The sequence below is a fragment of the Eleutherodactylus coqui genome, chromosome 5, assembly GCF_035609145.1.
Source record: "Eleutherodactylus coqui strain aEleCoq1 chromosome 5, aEleCoq1.hap1, whole genome shotgun sequence".
NCBI classification, from domain to species: domain Eukaryota; kingdom Metazoa; phylum Chordata; class Amphibia; order Anura; family Eleutherodactylidae; genus Eleutherodactylus; species Eleutherodactylus coqui.
The window spans coordinates 9678471-9690747 of NC_089841.1; the positions used below are offsets into that span (position 1 = coordinate 9678471).

Sequence of the window (12277 nt, forward strand, 5' to 3'; positions counted from 1 at the left end):
CTATGTACAAGAATATAACTACTATAATACTGCTCCCTATGTACAAGAATATAACTACTATAATACTGCCCCCTATGTACAAGAATATAACTACTATAATACTGCCTCCTATGTACAAGAATATAACTACTATAATACTGCCCCCTATGTACAAGAATATAGTTACTATAATACTGCCCCCTATGTACAAGAATATAACTACTATAATACTGCTCCCTATGTAAAAGAATATAACTACTATAATACTGCCCTCTATGTACAAGAATATAACTACTATAATACTGCCTCCCATGTACAAGAATATAAATACTATGATACTGCTCCTATGTACAAGAATATAACTACTATAATACTGCCCCCTATGTGGAAGAATATAACTACTATAATACTGCCCCCTATGTGCAAGAATATAACTACTATAATACTGCCCCCTATGTACAAGAATATAACTACTACAATACTGCCCCCTAAGTACAAGAATATAACTACTATAATACTGCCCCCTATGTACAAGAATATAACTACTATAATATTGTCCCATATGTACAAGGATATAACTACTATAATACTGCCTCCTATGTAGAAGAATATAACTACTATAATACTGCTCCCTATGTACAAGAATATAACTACTATAATAGTGCCCCCTATATACAAGAATATAACTACTATAATACTGCCCCCTATGTACAAGAATATAACTAGTATTATACTGCCCCCTATGTACAAGAATATAACTACTATAATACTTCCCCCTATGTACAATAATATAACTACTATAATTCTGCCCCCTATGTACAAGAATATTACTACTATAATACTTCCCCCTATGTACAAGAATATAACTACTATAATTCTGCCCCCCATGTACAAGAATATAACTACTATAATACTGCCCCTATGTACAAAAATATAACTACTATAATACTGCCCCCTATGTACAAGAATATAACTACTATAATACTGCCCCCTATGTACAAGAATATAACTACTATAATACTGCCCCCTATGTACAAGAATATAACTACTATAATACTGCCTCCTATGTACAAGAATATAACTACTACAATACTGCCCCCTAAGTACAAGAATATAACTACTATAATACTGCCCCCTATGTACAAGAATATAACTACTATAATACTGCCCCCTAAGTACAAGAATATAACTACTATAATATTGTCCCATATGTACAAGGATATAACTACTATAATACTGCTCCCTATGTACAAGAATATAACAACTATAATACTGCCCCCTGTGTACAAGAATATAACTACTATAATACTGCCTCCTATGTACAAGAATATAACTACTATAATACTGCCCCCTATGTACATGAATATAACTACTATAATACTGCCCCCTATGTACAAGAATATAACTACTATACTACTGCACCCAATGTACAAGAATACAACTACTATAATATTGTCCCATATGTACAAGGATATAACTACTATAGTACTGCCTCCTATGTACAAGAATATAACTACTATAATACTGCTCCCTATGTACAAGAATATAACAACTATAATACTGCCCCGTATGTACAAGAATATAACTACTATAATAATGCCCCCTATATACAAGAATATAACTACTATAATACTGCCCCCTATGTACAAGAATATAACTACTATAATACTGCCTCCTATGTACAAGAATATAACTACTATAATACTGTTCCCTATATATAAGAATATAACTACTATAATACTGCCTCCTATGTACAAGAATATAACTACTATAATACTGCTCCCTATGTAAAAGAATATAACTACTATAATACTGCCCCCTATGTACAAGAAAATAACTACTATAATACTGCCTCCTATGTACAAGAATATAACTACTATAATACTGCCTCCGATGTACAGGAATATAACTATTATAATACTGCCTCCTATGTACAAGAAAATAACTACTATAATACTGCCTCCTATGTACAAGAATATAACTACTATAATACTGCCTCCGATGTACAGGAATATAACTACTATAATACTGCCTCCTATGTACAAGAATATAACTACTATAATACTGCCTCCGATGTACAGGAATATAACTACTATAATACTGCCTCCTATGTACAAGAATATAACTACTATAATACTGCTCCTATGTACAAGAATAAAACTACTATAATACTGCCCCTATGTACAAGAATATAACTACTATAATACTGCCCCCTATGTACAAGAATATAACTACTATAATACTGCCCCCTATGTACAAGAATATAACTACTTTAATACTGCCCCCTATGTACAGGAATATAACTACTATAATACTGCCTCCTATGTACGAGAATATAACTACTATAATACTGCCCCCTATGTACAAAAATATAACTACTATAATACTGCCCCCTATGTACAGGAATATAACTACTACAATACTGCCCCCTATGTACAAGAATATAACTACTATAATACTGCCCCCTATGTACAGGAATATAACTACTACAATACTGCCCCCTATGTACAAGAATATAACTACTATAATACTGCCCCCTATGTACAAGAATATAACTACTTTAATACTGCCCCCTATGTACAGGAATATAACTACTATAATACTGCCCCCTATGTACAGGAATATAACTACTACAATACTGCCCCCTATGTACAAGAATATAACTACTATAATACTGCCTCCTATGTACAAGAATATAACTATTATAATACTGCCTCCTATGTACAAGAATATAACTACTATTATACTGCTTCCTATGAACAAGAATATAGCTACTATAATACTGCCTCCTTTGTACAAGAATATAACTAATATAATACTGCCCCTCTATGAACAAGAATTTAGCTACTATAATACTGCTCCTATGTACAAGAATATAACTACTATAATACTGCCCCCTAAGTACAAGAATATAACTACTATAATACTGCCCCTATGTACAAGAATATAACTACTATAATACTGCTCCCTATGTACAAGAATATAACAACTATAATACTGCCCCCTATGTACAAGAATATAACTACTATAATACTGCTCCTATGTACAAGAATATAACTGCTATAATACTGCCCCTAATGTACAAGAATATTACTATAATACTGCCCCCTATGTACAAGAATATAACTACTATAATACTGCCCCTATGTACAAGAATATAACTACTATAATACTGCCCCCTATGTACAAGAATATAACTACTATAATTCTGCCCCCTATGTACAAGAATATAACTACTATAATACTGCCCCCTATGTACAAGAGTATAACTACTATAATACTGCCCTCTATGTACAAAAGAATAACTAATATAATACTGCCCCCTATGTACAAGAATATAACTACTATAATACTGCTCCTATGTACAAGAATATAACTACTATAATACTGCTCCCTATGTACAAGAATATAACTACTATAATACTGCCCCCTATGTGCAAGAATATAACTACTATAATACTGCCCTATATGTACAAGAATATAACTACTATAATACTGCCCCCTATGTGCAAGAATATAACTACTATAATACTGCCCTATATGTACAAGAATATAACTACTATACTACTACCTCCTATGTACAGGAATATAACTGCCATAATACTGCCCCCTATGTACAAGAATATAACTACTATAATACTGCCCCCTATGTACAAGAATATAACTACTATAATACTGCCTCCTATGTACAAGAATATAACTACTATAATACTGCTCCTATGTACAAGAATATAACTACTATAATACTGCTCCCTATGTACAAGTATATAACTACTATAATACTGCCCTCTATGTACAAGAATATAACTACTATAATACTGTCTCGTATGTACAAGAATATAACTACTATAATACTGCCCCCTATGTACAAGAATATAACTACTATAATACTGCTCCCTATGTACAAGAATATAACTACTATAAAACTGCTCCCTATGTACAAGAATATTACTACTATAATACTGCCCCCTATGTACAAGAATATAACTACTATAATACTGCCCTCTATGTACAAGAATATAACTACTATAATACTGTCTCGTATGTACAAGAATATAACTACTATAATACTGCCCCCTATGTACAAGAATATAACTACTATAATACTGCTCCCTATGTACAAGAATATAACTACTATAAAACTGCTCCCTATGTACAAGAATATAACTACTATAATACTGCCTCCCATGTACAAGAATATAACCACTATAATACTGCCCCCTATGTACAAGAATATAACTACTATAATACTGCCCCCTATGTACAAGAATATAACTACTATAATACTGCCCTCTATGTACAAGAATATAACTACTATAATACCGCCTCCTATGTACAAGAATATAACTACTATAATACTGCCCCTATGTACAAGAATATAACTACTATAATACTGCCCCTATGTACAAGAATATAACTACTATAATACTGCCTCCTATGTACAAGAATATAACTATTATAATAGTGCCCCTATGTACAGGAATATAACTACTATAATACTGCCCCTATGTACAGGAATATAACTACTATAATACTGCCCCCTATGTACAAGAATATAACTACTATAATACTGCCCCTATGTACAAGAATATAACTACTATAATACTTCCCCTATGTACAAGAATATAACTACTATAATACTGCCCCTATGTACAAGAATATAACTACTATAATACTGCCCCCTATGTACAAGAATATAACTACTATAATACTGCCCCCTATGTACAAGAATATAACTACTATAATACTGCCCCCTATGTACAAGAATATAACTACTATAATACTGCCTCCTATGTACAAGAATATAACTACTACAATACTGCCCCCTAAGTACAAGAATATAACTACTATAATACTGCCCCCTAAGTACAAGAATATAACTACTATAATATTGTCCCATATGTACAAGGATATAACTACTATAATACTGCTCCCTATGTACAAGAATATAACAACTACAATACTGCCCCCTATGTACAAGAATATAACTACTATAATACTGCCTCCTATGTACAAGAATATAACTACTTTAATACTGCCCCCTATGTACAGGAATATAACTACTACAATACTGCCCCCTATGTACAAGAATATAACTACTATAATACTGCCCCCTATGTACAGGAATATAACTACTACAATACTGCCCCCTATGTACAAGAATATAACTACTATAATACTGCCCCCTATGTACAAGAATATAACTACTTTAATACTGCCCCCTATGTACAGGAATATAACTACTATAATACTGCCCCCTATGTACAGGAATATAACTACTACAATACTGCCCCCTATGTACAAGAATATAACTACTATAATACTGCCTCCTATGTACAAGAATATAACTACTATAATACTGCCTCCTATGTACAAGAATATAACTACTATAATACTGCTTCCTATGTACAAGAATATAACTACTATAATACTGCCCCTCTATGAACAAGAATAAGCTACTATAATACTGCCTCCTTTGTACAAGAATATAACTAATATAATACTGCCCCTCTATGAACAAGAATATAGCTACTATAATACTGCTCCTATGTACAAGAATATAACTACTATAATACTGCCCCCTAAGTACAAGAATATAACTACTATAATACTGCCCCTATGTACAAGAATATAACTACTATAATACTGCTCCCTATGTACAAGAATATAACAACTATAATACTGCCCCCTATGTACAAGAATATAACTACTATAATACTGCTCCTATGTACAAGAATATAACTGCTATAATACTGCCCCTAATGTACAAGAATATTACTATAATACTGCCCCCTATGTACAAGAATATAACTACTATAATACTGCCCCTATGTACAAGAATATAACTACTATAATACTGCCCCCTATGTACAAGAATATAACTACTATAATTCTGCCCCCTATGTACAAGAATATAACTACTATAATACTGCCCCCTATGTACAGGAATATAACTACTACAATACTGCCCCCTATGTACAAGAATATAACTACTATAATACTGCCTCCTATGTACAAGAATATAACTACTATAATACTGCCTCCTATGTACAAGAATATAACTACTATAATACTGCTTCCTATGTACAAGAATATAACTACTATAATACTGCCCCCTATGTACTAGAATATAACTACTATAATACTGCCCCTCTATGAACAAGAATATAGCTACTATAATACTGCTCCTATGTACAAGAATATAACTACTATAATACTGCCCCCTAAGTACAAGAATATAACTACTATAATACTGCTCCTATGTACAAGAATATAACTGCTATAATACTGCCCCTAATGTACAAGAATATTACTATAATACTGCCCCCTATGTACAAGAATATAACTACTATAATACTGCCCCTATGTACAAGAATATAACTACTATAATACTGCCCCCTATGTACAAGAATATAACTACTATAATTCTACCCCCTATGTACAAGAATATAACTACTATAATACTGCCTCCTATGTACAAGAATATAACTACTATAATACTGCCCCCTATGTACAAGAATATAACTACTATAATACTGCCTCCTATGTACAAGAAAATAACTACTATAATACTGCCTCCTATGTACAAGAATATAACTACTACAATACTGCCTCCGATGTACAAGAATATAACTACTATAATACTGCCACCTATGTAAAAGAATATAACTACTATAATACTGCCTCCCATGTACAAGAATATAACTACTATAATACTGCTCCTATGTACAAAAATATAACTACTATAATACTTTCCCCTATGTACAAGAATATAACTACTATAATACTGCTCCTATGTACAAGAATATAACTACTATAATACTGCCTATATACAGGATTATAACTACTATAATACTGCCCCCTATGTTCAAGTATATAACTACTACAATACCGCCGCCTATGTACAAGAATATAACTACTATAATACTGCTCCGTATGTACAAGAATATAACTACTATAATACTGCCCCCTATGAACAAGAATATAACTACTATAATACTGCCCCTATGTACAAGAATATATAACTACTATAATACTGCCCCCTATGTACATGAATATAACTACTATAATACTGCCCCCTATGTACAAGAATATAACTACTATAATACTGCCTACTATGTACAAGAATATAACTACTATAATACTGCCCTCTATGTACAAGACTATAACTACTATAATACTGCCCCCTATGTACAAGAATATAACTACTATAATACTGCTCCCTATGTACAAGAATATAACTACTATAATACTGCCCCTATGTACAAGAATATAACTACTATAATACTGCCCCTATGTACAAGAATATAACTACTATAATACTACCCCCCTATGTACAAGAATATAACTACTATAATACTGCCCCTATGTACAAGAATATAACTACTATAATACTGCTCCTATGTACAAGAATATAACTACTATAATACTGCTCCCTATGTACAAGAATATAACTACTATAATACTGCCCCCTATGTACAAGAATATAACTACTATAATACTGCCCCCTATGTACAAGAATATAACTACTATAATACTGCCCCCTATGTACAAGAATATAACTACTATAATACTGCTCCTATGTACAAGAATATAACTACTATAATACTGCCCCCTATGTACAAGAATATAACACTATAATACTGCCCTCTATGTACAAGAATATAACTACTATAATACTGTCCCTATGTACAAGAATATAACTACTATAATACTGCCTCCTATGTACAAGAATATAACTACTGTAATACTGCTCCCTATGTACAAGAATATAACTACTATAATACTGCCCCCTATGTACAAGAATATAACTACTATAATACTGCCCCCTATGTACAAGAATATAACTACTATAATACTGCCCCCTATCTACAAGAATATAACTACTATAATACTACCTTTATGTACAATAATGGTCTGCGGTCTGTATTATTTTAGGGGGTCTGGTTTGGGGTCTGTTTTAGCTTATTTGTGCTGTCTGGGGGCCCGCACTAGTTAGAGGGTTTGACCTTCCGTCTGTAGTAATGTAAGGGGTCTATTTTGGGGTCGAAGTAGTTAAGGGGTTTGGTCTGGGATCTGTATCTATTCAGGGGTCTGGTCTGGGATCTGTATTAGTTTAGGGGTCTGGTCTGGGATCTGTATTAGTTTAGGGGTCTGGTCTGGGATCTGTATTAGTTTAGGGGGTCTGGTCTGGGGTCTGTATTAGTTTAGGGGGTCTGGTCTGGGATCTGTTTTAGTTTAGGAGGTCCAGTCTGGGGTCTGTATTAATTTAGGGGGTCTGATCTACGGTCTGTATTAGTTTTGGGGGTCTGATCTACGGTCTGTATTAGTTTTGGGGGGCTGATCTACGGTCTGTGTTAGTTTAGAGAGTCTGGTCTGGGGTCTGTGTTAGTTTAGGGGATCTGGTCTGGGGTCTGTGTTAGTTTAGGGGGTCTGATCTGAAGTCTGTATTAGTTTAGGGGATCCGGTCTGGGGTCTCTGTTAGTTTAGGGGGTCTGATCTGAGGTCTGTATTAGCTTAGGGGGTCTGGTCTGGGGTCTGTTTTAGTTTAGAGGGTCTGGTCTGGGGTCTGTGTTAGTTTAGGGGATCTGGTCTGGGGTCTGCATTAATTTAAGGTGTCTGATTTGGGGTCTGCATTAGTTTAGGAGGTCTGGTCTGGGGTCTGCTTTAGTTTAGTGTGTCTGGTCTGGGATCTGTATTTGTTTAGGGGGTCTGGTCTGGGATCTGTATTAATTTAGGGGGTCTGATCTACGGTCTGTATTAGTTTTGGGGGGCTGATCTACGGTCTGTGTTAGTTTAGAGAGTCTGGTCTGGGGTCTGTGTTAGTTTCGGGGATCTGGTCTGGGGTCTCTGTTAGTTTAGGGGGTCTGATCTACGGTCTGTATTAGCTTAGGGGGTCTGGTCTGGGGTCTGTTTTAGTTTAGAGGGTCTGGTCTGGGGTCTGTGTTAGTTTAGGGGATCTGGTCTGGGGTCTGCATTAATTTAAGGTGTCTGATTTGGGGTCTGCATTAGTTTAGGAGGTCTGGTCTGGGGTCTGTATAAGTTTAGGGGGTCTGGTCTGGGGTCTGTATAAGTTTAGGGGGTCTGGTCTGAGATCTGTATTAGTTTAGGAGGTCTGGTCTGGGATCTGTATTAGTTTAGGAGGTCTGGTCTGGGGTCTGCTTTAGTTTAGTGTGTCTGGTCTGGGATCTGTATTTGTTTAGGGGGTCTGGTCTGGGATCTGTATTTGTTTAGGGGGTCTGGTCTGGGATCTGTATTAGTTTTGGAGGTCTGGGGTCTGTATTAGTTTAGGAGGTCTGGTCTGGGGTCTGTTTTAGTTTAGGAGGTCCAGTCTGGGGTCTGTATTAATTTAGGGGGTCTGATCTACGGTCTGTATTAGTTTTGGGGGGCTGATCTACGGTCTGTGTTAGTTTAGAGAGTCTGGTCTGGGGTCTGTGTTAGTTTCGGGGATCTGGTCTGGGGTCTCTGTTAGTTTAGGGGATCTGGTCTGGGGTCTGTATAAGTATAGGGGTTTGATTCGGAGTCTCTATTGGAATATTTCCTCTCCCAGGTTCATCGAGAACCCCTACGAGGTGCAGTAATTAGGGGATGATGAGGGTGAGTAGGAAGGCGGTTACATTGTGTCCTCATGGACAGGCGATGACCTACGTTACCCCCAGTGATGTCACCATGTATCGGTTGAGGGCCGGTGGTTTCCTGCCATCAGAGGGTCACTGTCCATCCTCGTCTGCCTAAGCCTTGTGGGAGCGTTTAGCGGGGACTCCGCTGCTGCGCTCCATGCAAGTGATTTATATTAAAGGCCTGAACGACAATCGCATTATAGGCAGACGGCGCAGCACCATGTGAGCGGATGGCTGCCAGCACCGGCTTCCCTGTCTGCCATGTTTCCTGTCCAAATATCGATCGGCCTGAGCAGCAATCCATCTTCCGCCGCCTGAGGACCTGCTGATGGGACGATCTGTGCACAGAGAGGACTACAACTCCCAGCAATGATAACCAGGCATGCTGAGGCTTGTGGTGTCTATGCCTTGAGCTGAGTATAAGCATTGGTGTAAACGGACCCTTATAGTTGTAAGGATGCAAGGTCTTGTCTTATACTCCACTGACATCCAGAGCTGCATTCATCATTCAGCTGTTACATCAGGTCTTATACTCTATTCACATCCAGAGCTGCATACACAATTTAACAGGTAGATCATATCTTATTTTCCAGTCCCATCCAGAGCTGCATTCAAAATAAAGCTTACATCATAGTTTATACTCCAGTAACATCCAGAGCTACATACACAATTCCCTTGTTACACAGTAACATAGAAACATAGTGTGTGAAGCAAAAAATAAAATCTGTCCACCCAGCTCAGCCCATTACCTGCCAGTGCTGATCCAGCTTACATCATGTCTCATACTCCGGTCACATCCAGAGCTGCATTCATAATTCATATGTTACATGATATCTTAGACTCCAGTCACATCCAGAGCTCCAGCCACAATTCAACTATTACATCATGTCATTTACTCCAGTGACATCAAAAGCTGCATTCAGAATCCAACTTACGTCATGCTTTATGCTTCAGTGACAACCAGAGCTGCATTCACAATTCATTTTGTATATCATGTGTTATCCAAGGCTGGATTCAGAATTTAGTTGGTACATCATTTCTTAATCTCCAGTCACACTCAGAGCTGCATCAAAATTCAGCTGCTACATACATCATGTCTTATACTCTGGTCTGGGGTCTGTATTAGTTTAGGGGATCCGGTCTGGGGTGTGTATTAGTTTAGGGGATCCGGTCTGGGGTGTGTATTAGTTTAGGGGGTCTGGTCTGGGGTCTGTATTAGTTTAGGGGATCCGGTCTGGGGTGTGTATTAGTTTAGGGGATCTGGTCTGGGGTGTGTATTAGTTTAGGGGTCCGGTCTGGGATCTATATTAGTTTAGGAGGTCTGGTCTGGGGTCTATATTAGTTTAGGGGGTCTGATCTGAGGTCTGTATTAGTTTAGGAGGTCTGGTCTGGGGTCTGTTTTAGTTTAGGGGGTCTGGTCTGGGGTCTGTATTAGTTTAGGGGGTCTGGTCTGGGGTCTGTATTAGTTTAGGGGGTCTGGTCTGGGGTCTGTATTAGTTCAGTGGATCTGGTCTGGGGTCTGTATTAGTTTAGGGGGTCTGGTCTGGGGTCTGTATTAGTTTAGGGGGTCTGGTCTGGGGTCTGTATTAGTTTAGGGGGTCTGTATTAGTTTAGGGGGTCCGGTCTGGGATCTATATTAGTTTAGGAGGTCTGGTCTGGGGTCTGTATTAGTTTAGGGGATCTGGTCTTGGGTCTGTATTAGTTTAGGGGGTCTGGTCTTGGGTCTGTATTAGTTTAGGGGGTCTGGTCTTGGGTCTGTATTAGTTTAGGGGATCTGGTCTTGGGTCTGTATTAGTTTAGGGGGTCTGGTCTGGGATCTGTATTAGCTTAGGGGGTCTGGTCTTGGGTCTGTATTAGTTTAGGGGGTCTGGTCTTGGGTCTGTATTAGTTTAGGGGATCTGGTCTTGGGTCTGTATTAGTTTAGGGGGTCTGGTCTGGGGTCTGTAGTAGTTTAGGGGGTCTGGTCTGGGGTCTGTATTAGTTTAGGGGGTCTGGTCTGGGGTCTGTATTAGTTTAGGGGATCTGGTCTGGGGTCTGTATTAGTTTAGGGGATCTGGTCTTGGGTCTGTATTAGTTTAGGGGGTCTGGTCTTGGGTCTGTATTAGTTTAGGAGGTCTGGTCTCGGGTCTGTATTAGTTTAGGGGATCTGTTCTGGGGTCTGTATTAGTTTAGGAGGTCATCCAGAGCTGCATTCAGAATTCAGCTGTTACAGCATGTCTTATACTCCAGTCACACCCAGAGCTGCAGCCACAATCCTACTGTTAAATCATGATTTGTATTCCAGTCACACTCAGAGCTGCAGTCATTATTCTGCTGTTATACCTTGTCTTATACTCCAGTCACATCCAGAGCTGCATCAAAATTCAGCTGCTACATCATGTCTTATATTCTAGTTACATTAATGGCTGCATTCAGAATTCAGCTCTTACAGCATGTCTAATACTCCAGTCACACCCAGAGCTGCAGCCACAATCCTACTGTTACAACATGATTTGTATTCCAGTCACACCCAGAGCTGCAGTCATTATTCTGCTGTTATATCATGTCTTATATTCTTTTCACATCCAGAGCTGCATACACAATTTAACAGGTGGATAATGGTTTCTATTCCAGACACATCCAGAGCTGCATTCAGAATTCAGCTGTTACATCTTGTCTTATACTCCAGTCACACCCAG

The 12277-nt window shown here is 37.3% G+C and overlaps 1 protein-coding gene across 4 annotated transcripts in view; it reads right to left on the reverse strand.

The window, feature by feature from the left end:
* CNTFR (ciliary neurotrophic factor receptor) overlaps positions 1-12277 on the reverse strand; it is a 471005-nt gene that overhangs the window by 233431 nt on the left and 225297 nt on the right. The window lies entirely within an intron of this gene.